General features: G+C 46.6%; 1 long non-coding RNA gene across 1 annotated transcript in view; it reads left to right on the top strand.

The window, feature by feature from the left end:
• Positions 1-96: 96 nt before the first annotated feature.
• The window catches only part of LOC106815054, a 24094-nt gene continuing 15879 nt past the window's right edge, over positions 97-8311 (top strand). The window contains exon 1 of the long non-coding RNA XR_001394690.1: positions 97-436. This is a non-coding gene — a long non-coding RNA (uncharacterized LOC106815054). The remainder of the gene's footprint in view (positions 437-8311) is intronic.

Raw genomic sequence — 8311 nt, forward strand, 5'->3', positions numbered from 1 at the left:
AAAGACTCTCTAATCAAAGACGATCGAATCGAGATTGCAACGTCGGCTACGGATGCGACCGCTTTCGAGATGACACGTCGTAGACTACGACGACGCCAAGCGGGCAACCGCTTGTTCGCGGACCGACGTCTTCGACGTCTTCGAACGAGCATGAGAGTTGAGCGCGTCGAGCGTCTCAATTTAAGACGATGAAGTCGACGCTGCCTGGCGGGATGGCAGCAATGAATGACTGCAAGCGTCCAAGGCGCGCGCGCGACGCGGGATCGTGCGCGATGATTGTACCGACCCTCAGACGGACGTGGCACCGGGAATGACCCGGTGCCGCAATGTGCGTTCGAAATGTCGATGTTCAATGTGTCCTGCAATTCACATTAAATAACGCATCTGGCTGCGTTCTTCATCGACACACGGGCCGAGTGATCCACCGCTCAGAGTTGTAAGTTTTGGTGCTCGCGCACCAGCGGACACGTCGGAGCCGCCGTCGGCGTCGCTCGGGATGCGACGAACGAGGCGACCACTGCGAGTCCTAAAGGTTTTTAGAACAGTTTAGACAACAACAAACGTGGGGCGGACGCGCCTCTCCTTCTCGAGAACAGTAGGAGGAGAGAACAAGTCGCCGGCAGCGTGGCGACCGATAATGATGCGTGCATCAAATGCACCTTACGCAAGCTCACAACAAAAAAACACACGCAAACACGCGAGCGCGCGAGCGCGCGCACACACACACTCACACGACTAAACGAGGGAGGACGCTAGCATTCGTAAACGGCCATCGTTGCCCTTAACGGCCGCAACTAGCGAATACCCTAATGCGTCGACTGCAACGCGCGCTCGAGAATGCGCTCGGGGATGCAGCCGACAGCAGCAGCGTGTGGCAGATGATTCGATCGGCTATCGGGACCTTCGACGTTCGACTAGCGCACGCGGAACGCTCGAACGACGAGGCTGCGATCGACTGACTGGTGCATTTCGGGCGCCGATCGCATCGGGACCCCTTAGGTAAAGCACACGCGGAACGCTCGTACCTAGGGATTGCGATCGACGCCCGAATCGTCGTCGTGTTGCAGCTGCTGGGCGCCGATCGGCTCGGGAACCCGTCGGCGAGAGCGCGCGCGGAACGCTCTCGCCTCGGGCTTGCGATCGACACTTACAACTGACTCGTGTGGCAGATTGACGCCGATCGGCTCGGGAACCCACGATATGTGATAGAGCGCACGCGGAACGCTCATCGTCACTTGGGCTTGCGATCGACTGACTGCTGCTGTGTGGCTGATGCGGCGATCGGCTCGGGACCCCGACATGAGCTCGAGCGCACGCGGAACGCTCAAAGCTCGGGGCTGCGATCGACATTTTCTACGCACATCAATTACTGTATGTAACGCGTCTCTTTGAACCTTGCAGTTCGCAATGCCTGCCGGGTTTGCTACCAGGCATCGCTGTGGCTTTTCGTCCACGACACGACGCGCCGCAACGCAAACATTGGTGCCGAGAATGCGACGTCGGCAGTACGCCGGCCGAGGACGACAGGTACCCCACAACATCGAAGCGTTTGACCGAGGGAAGCTAGACGGAGCACTTCCCGTCGCGGAAAACGACCGGCGGCTTGCTACGCCACACACAATCGCTCCGCCGCCGAACGACTAACGGAGAACCCGCCCGCAACCTAGGCATCGCAACGTCGAGTCGGACTTTCGCTCATCACATCCGTCAATTCCATTTTGTTTCGATCTCGTTTCTCATAGAGCCAACCGCTGGCTGCTACGTTCGGTAATGATCCTTCCGCAGGTTCACCTACGGAAACCTTGTTACGACTTTTACTTCCTCTAAATGATCAAGTTTGGTCATCTTCCCAGCACACCGATGCGAGGGTTTCCCCTCTCGCCGGGACCGGTCCGAAGACCTCACTAAATCATTCAATCGGTAGTAGCGACGGGCGGTGTGTACAAAGGGCAGGGACGTGATCAACACGAGCTTATGACTCGCGCTTACTGGGAATTCCTCGTTCAAGGGAAATAATTGCAATTCCCTATCCCTAGCACGAAGGAGGTTCATCGGGTTACCCAGTCCTTCCAGACAAGGCAAAATGCACGCTGATTCCTTCAGTGTAGCGCGCGTGCAGCCCCGGACATCTAAGGGCATCACAGACCTGTTATTGCTCAATCTCGTGCGGCTAGCCGCCGCTTGTCCCTCTAAGAAGTGCCAGCCGACCGACGGAATCGGCTCACTATTTAGTAGGCCAGAGTCTCGTTCGTTATCGGAATTAACCAGACAAATCGCTCCACCAACTAAGAACGGCCATGCACCACCACCCACCGAATCAAGAAAGAGCTCTCAATCTGTCAATCCTTACAGTGTCCGGACCGGGTGAGATTTCCCGTGTTGAGTCAAATTAAGCCGCAGGCTCCACTCCTGGTGGTGCCCTTCCGTCAATTCCTTTAAGTTTCAGCTTTGCAACCATACTTCCCCCGGAACCCAAAGACTTGATTCCTCATCTGCCGCCAAGTCATTGTAGTAACTCCGGCGGATCGCTAGTTGCATCGTTTATGGTCAGAACTAGCGCGTATCTGATCACCTTCGAACCTCTGACTTTCGTTCTTGATTAATGAAAACATTCTCTTCTTCTTCCCGCACATGCTGCTTCGCTGTTGTCGGTGCCTAGCCACTCCGTGAGCCCTCGCTAACGACAGCCACTGCGTCACTGTCCGACGATACCGGACCCTTAGGACTCTATGGCTGCAAGGCCATCTTATCTTACCGGTTAAACGTCTGTCGTTAGTTACGTCCCAACCTTCAATCGCGAATCAAAACCCGTATGATTCTCCATTAACGTTCATTCCCTTTCACAAGCGCGTCGGGCATGAGGTAATATATAGAAAGTGTCTCCACCTCCAATATAGCGTACTATACCAAAACGACAAATACTTAGAAATCTGCTTTCGAACCACGATTGGTTTCCTACCGATTTTCCTACTCGAAACGCAAAAAACAAACAACCGGAAAAGACTGCAAGCATTTTGCAGAAGCTATGGCTCTTCGCCCAGAGCTATCGAGGCGAAAAAAACACGCAACTTGGTAGCACCCGTGCTACCGAGCAACCAAAGTTTCAGTATACTGTTCGAATCGTGTGAAACGGCTCGAACAAGAGAGACGCGAATTGTCAATAGATCTGTCGACAATCGGGTGCTGAAACGGTCGCATAGAAGACGGGGAATTCAGTAACTAGGTCGAATCGGGTGTGAAGCGGTCGGGGGCGAGAGACGGGAATCATTCCCCGTCCAGATAAACTAGGTCGAAATCGGTTCAAAAAACCAAAAAAGACAGAATCAAGAAAATAGATACATCAGAGAATGGTTAAACTCTCCGGAGAAACAAGAAAATAATGCAATGAATAAAATACGAATCGAAAGGAATGGAAACGGTCGAAGAGAACGGTATTGTAAACTAGACTGTCGAAACGCGGTAACGGTCGGCAGAGACGGCAATTTCAGTAGATACTGTTCGCAAACTGGTTGAAACGCGAAGAAAACCCGGAATTCCAGTAGACTGCGTCGAAAATCGACGAAGCGAAGCGCGTCTTGAATACGGAATACAAGAAGCAAGGACGATTATATGGTCAATAGACTCCGTCCGAAATCGGGCTTGAAGACGTCGGGGAGAGACGGGAATTGTCAATAGACTGGTCGAAATCGGGTGTGAAACGATCGGGGAGAGACGGGAATTGTCAATAGACTGGTCGAAATCGGGTGTGAAACGATCGGGGAGAGACGGGAATTGTCTGCCAATGTTCATCTGCCAATCACCTAATAATTCCCCGTGTTGTTATTATGCCGTTTAAACACTCTTCCGCAACACACAGTACCACCGTCCGCACACCACTTTGCACGTTTTGTTAGACTGGTTATACGTTAGGGTTCTTGACTTATTTAGCTGTTTGGTTCGCGTCGCCTTACAGTTCTGTTCGTTGATGGAATACGATCAGAAGTATATAATATAGATATGTATATTATACACTCCTGATACGATGGGTACAACGAGGTTTTAGGGTTATTATACGAAAAGGAAAACGGCCATTTTCGAGACACGGTATCGAACCATGTTAGTTATATAGGAATCGGAAAATACCAGATAAGTTTTTCGTGATTTAATTATAGAAGTCAACCGGGAAAGCTAAAATTGCGATTAATCGGCTACTGGATAATGCCATATTTTTTTTACCCAGGATACTGGGAATAGAACCCCGTTCTACACTCTAATCAATTCGATCAATTAATGTCAGGATCATAATATCAAATCGTCCAGGTTTTTTGGATTTTTAACTAGTTGAGAAACAATCTTATCTGGTATGAATTTGACGATACATTTAGTCTCGTTAGTACTTACTTTTACTGTAAAACAATGGCAACAAAATGTTTACAAAATACACCATAGAAAATTGGTGACGTAGTCAATTTAAAATAAAAATAAAGAATTTGTCGAAAATGTGTTTTTAGTATTTCATGCAAGCTAACGATATTTTGTTTTCCCCGTCTCCAGGCATGCAGCGTATGGACTATTAAAACAAGTGCAGACTACGCGACTGCAAATCAATTTAATATATCGTTTACGTTATCGAGTTACCGATTTTTCCTCGGTGAGTACTGTAGCCCCCTGGCTGCTTGTGGTCACCCCGCCAGCTCGCGAGCTTGCGTTATAATTATGAGGGGTTAATAATAACAAATATTTATTATTATTGGACAAATATTTACATTATTGTCATATTTTGTCATTATTGTCATATTATTGTCAGTATTGTCATATTATTGTCATACTATTGTCATTATTCTCATTATTGACAATATTATCATTATTTTTACGTTTGACAAATATTTGTCATTATTAACCACTGTCATTATCATTGTCGAGCTTGGGAGTTTAAGGCTCTGACATGGGGCGAAAATCTTTCGAAATTGCATTTGTTGCCGTTCACGGCGGTTCTTCTCTCTGTAAAAGCTCTCTGTATCAACTGAGACCGTTGTAAATAATTTAAATCTCTTTACTTAAGGAACTTGGAATGTACTGGGCAGTAGCAGCAATGTTGGCTTCTCTGTTTCTCGCTCCAGGCAACGTTGAGCGGTTTTGACGTAAGGTCGCAGTTGGGCCAGCGATATGCCGTTAGCGATCGTTATATTGTCTTTAATTATGAACCTGCATTGCCATCCACGAGTCATTCACGTTATTTCTTTAATTATGTATCCATATAGCTAGCTATTCACTAGACACTATGCGCTAGATACTTTCTCGCTGTATGTTTTCACTTTACTGTCTACGATCGTTATACTCGTTTAATTATATATCTGTAAAGCTATTCACTAGTTAATGTGCGCTAGATATCTTCTCACTGTAGGTGCTTTTACTTTACTGTCTACGATCGTTAGATTCGTGTATGTATATATATCATATATGTATATATATATATATATATATATATATATATAGCTATTCACTCGCCAGTGTGCGCTAGATACCTTCTCATTGAGGTGCTTTTACTTTACTGTCTACGATCGTTAATTAGATTCGTTAATGTATGTATATATATACATACATATATTTATATAGCTATTCACTAGACACTGTGCGCTAGAAGTCTTCTCACTGTAGGTGTTTTCACTCTACTGTCTACGATCGTTATACTCGTTTGATGATGATATATATATATATATATTTGTCTGTCGGTCTGTCTATCTGTCTGTCTGTCCGTCCATCCGTCCGTCCGTCCGTCCGTCCGTCCGTCCGTCCGTCCGTCTTTCTATCTATCTATCTATTTATCTATTTATCTATCTATCTATCTCTCTCTCTCTCTCTCTCTCTCTCTCTCTCTCTCTCTGATCTATCTATTATCTATCTATCTATTCTACTTCATACTTATGCTATCTTATCTATCTATCTATCTATCTCTCTATTTATCTATCATCTATCTACTCTTATGTATCTATCTATTATTTTATATATCTATCCTATCTATCTATCTATCTGATCTATCTATCTCATCTATCTATCCTACCCTACTCTATCTATCTATCTAATGCTATCATCTATCTATCTTCCGTATCTGACTATAGTTTATCTATCTAATCTATCATTATCTACTTTATCCTCATCTATCTATATATCTATCTATCTGATCTATCTATTCTATCTATCTATCTATCTGAATCTTAATCTATGCTAATCTATCTATCTAATCTATCTATTCTCTACTATCCTATCTATCTATCTACTAATCTATCTATCTTATGCTATCTATCTATCTATTCTTATCTAGTCTATCTACTGTATCCAGCCTTTGACTCTATCATTATATCCTATCTAGCGCTCTATCTACTCTATGTTATTCTATCGTATCGTTACCTCATATTTTTTTACGCACTGTACCTTTAGTCATCGTGAAAGCAAGCAGTGCAAGCTGAATCTTGTTTGGACAAAGTGCTGGCAGGGGCTTTTATTTTAATGCATGCTGGCAGGGGCCCGTTTATTTAATCGGCTGCTTGCCATGGGGCCCGCTTTGTATTTATGCTGGCTGCAAGGGCACCAGTTTTCAAGACTTTTTGGCCTCTATTTTAGTCTCCCGCTGCGACTTTCAGATACCTTCGGAGGTCCAAACTCTAATGCTACGCCATCCCCGACATCTCCGCATCAAAAGTTTACCCTATCTGCAACGTCTCTTCGCACACCTTTCTCAGAGTGCCCATATTGATCATGCACTTGAGCAACAGCACAACGCACATACATTTCACCAAAATATGTACTTCAGCACCTATACTACATGAAGCCTACTTCACCTTCACCGTAAGCTGCTGGCGCCTAAGGTATCGCGCCAGAAACCCATGAAGATTTCTGATACTGATTTCTTACCTATAGATTCTTATTATAGAATCCCTCACCCCTATAACGACAAGGTCGTACAACCACCACTCGATCGCTGCAATGCGGGTGACGATGGACTCTTGCGGACGACGTCAGCACCTATGTGCGTCCGTCCCGCCTATTCAGTAGACGCGCCTAGCTAAAGTCGTCTACTCTCGCCGTGTTATTCGGCCAATTTGGGAATGTTTACCGGGGCTGTGCCTGATGTTGAAGATAGGTAATAAAGCCCACACCTGCAGTGGGATGGCCTATTATAGAGAGATCCGACTAACGGCTGGTTCTTCTCCGCACGCTACTCTGCTGGCGACGGCAATGTGCTTCTTCCGCCCGCTACCGCTTTATGAGCGAAAAAAAACCTGCGTGTCGCAAAAACAACCATGCCGGCGTTTATCGCGCTCCTACATCATACTTTGTTGATTTAATTAATGATCTTTACGAATAATAATTTAGCTCTCGCACGCTGTCTACAAATCTTCTACTCGTCCTCGAGTTAAGCGTTACTGTTACCTTAACCATTACTAATACATGAGTTAGCACTATCCCTCTACATGCGCTCGCACGTGTTATTATCCGAATTTCTCTCCGCATTGATACATGCAAATCAGTGCAAATTCTTCCCCCGCGATAACAGTGCGTAGCCGATACCGTTGAATCACAATTGATCAACGCTGCATGGATATGATTACACATCGATTAGCATGTAGTTGCTGTAGTTCCCAGTCCTCGTAATTGTTGTTTGATCGATAGTCATTATACTGCCGCGAGTAATTTGCCACGTTTGTCGAGTGGTCAAGGGCCGCTAGCGCTGCGTGTGCCGCAGGCTTTAGCTTTAGCAATCCTCGTGCTGGCAGTAAGCTTGTCTCCGGCGGTATATAACGCATGGGAGACGCGCCGTCGAAGAGCACGGAGTCATCTAATGCGCGTAAGCTGACTGCTGCTGCTACGGAGAGAGAGAGAAGGAACAGACGCGCGAGAAAGCGAAAAGAGAGAGAGAGAGAGAGGGCGAAAGACGAGAGAGAGAGAGAGCGAGGAAAGCGAGAGAGAGCCGAGAGAGAGAGAGAGAGAGAGAGAGAGCAACAGAGAGAGAAAGGAGAGAGAGAGGAGAGATGGCGACACAGGAGGTGCTGTCAATTATCCATGCAACCGACTCCCCGCCCCCGCTTTTTCGGCGGAAAACTGTTCTACTGAAATTTAGCGCGTTTCAGTTTTTTTTGTCCTTTGGAAAGCGTCAGGAAAGTGGCCGGAATAAATGCATAGTGAGCTCTGGCTCTCTCTCTGGTCTCTCCCTCGCCTGCCTCTCGTCTCCCTCCTCTCTCTCTCGTCTTCTCCTCTCTCTCTGTCTCTCTCCTCTTCGTACGCTCGTCCCACTTTCCTCGTCTCTCTCTCTTCTTCGTCTCGTCTCCCTCCT

This window comes from Priapulus caudatus, unplaced genomic scaffold, assembly GCF_000485595.1.
Source record: "Priapulus caudatus unplaced genomic scaffold, Priapulus_caudatus-5.0.1 Scaffold1031, whole genome shotgun sequence".
Lineage (NCBI taxonomy): Eukaryota > Metazoa > Priapulida > Priapulimorpha > Priapulimorphida > Priapulidae > Priapulus > Priapulus caudatus.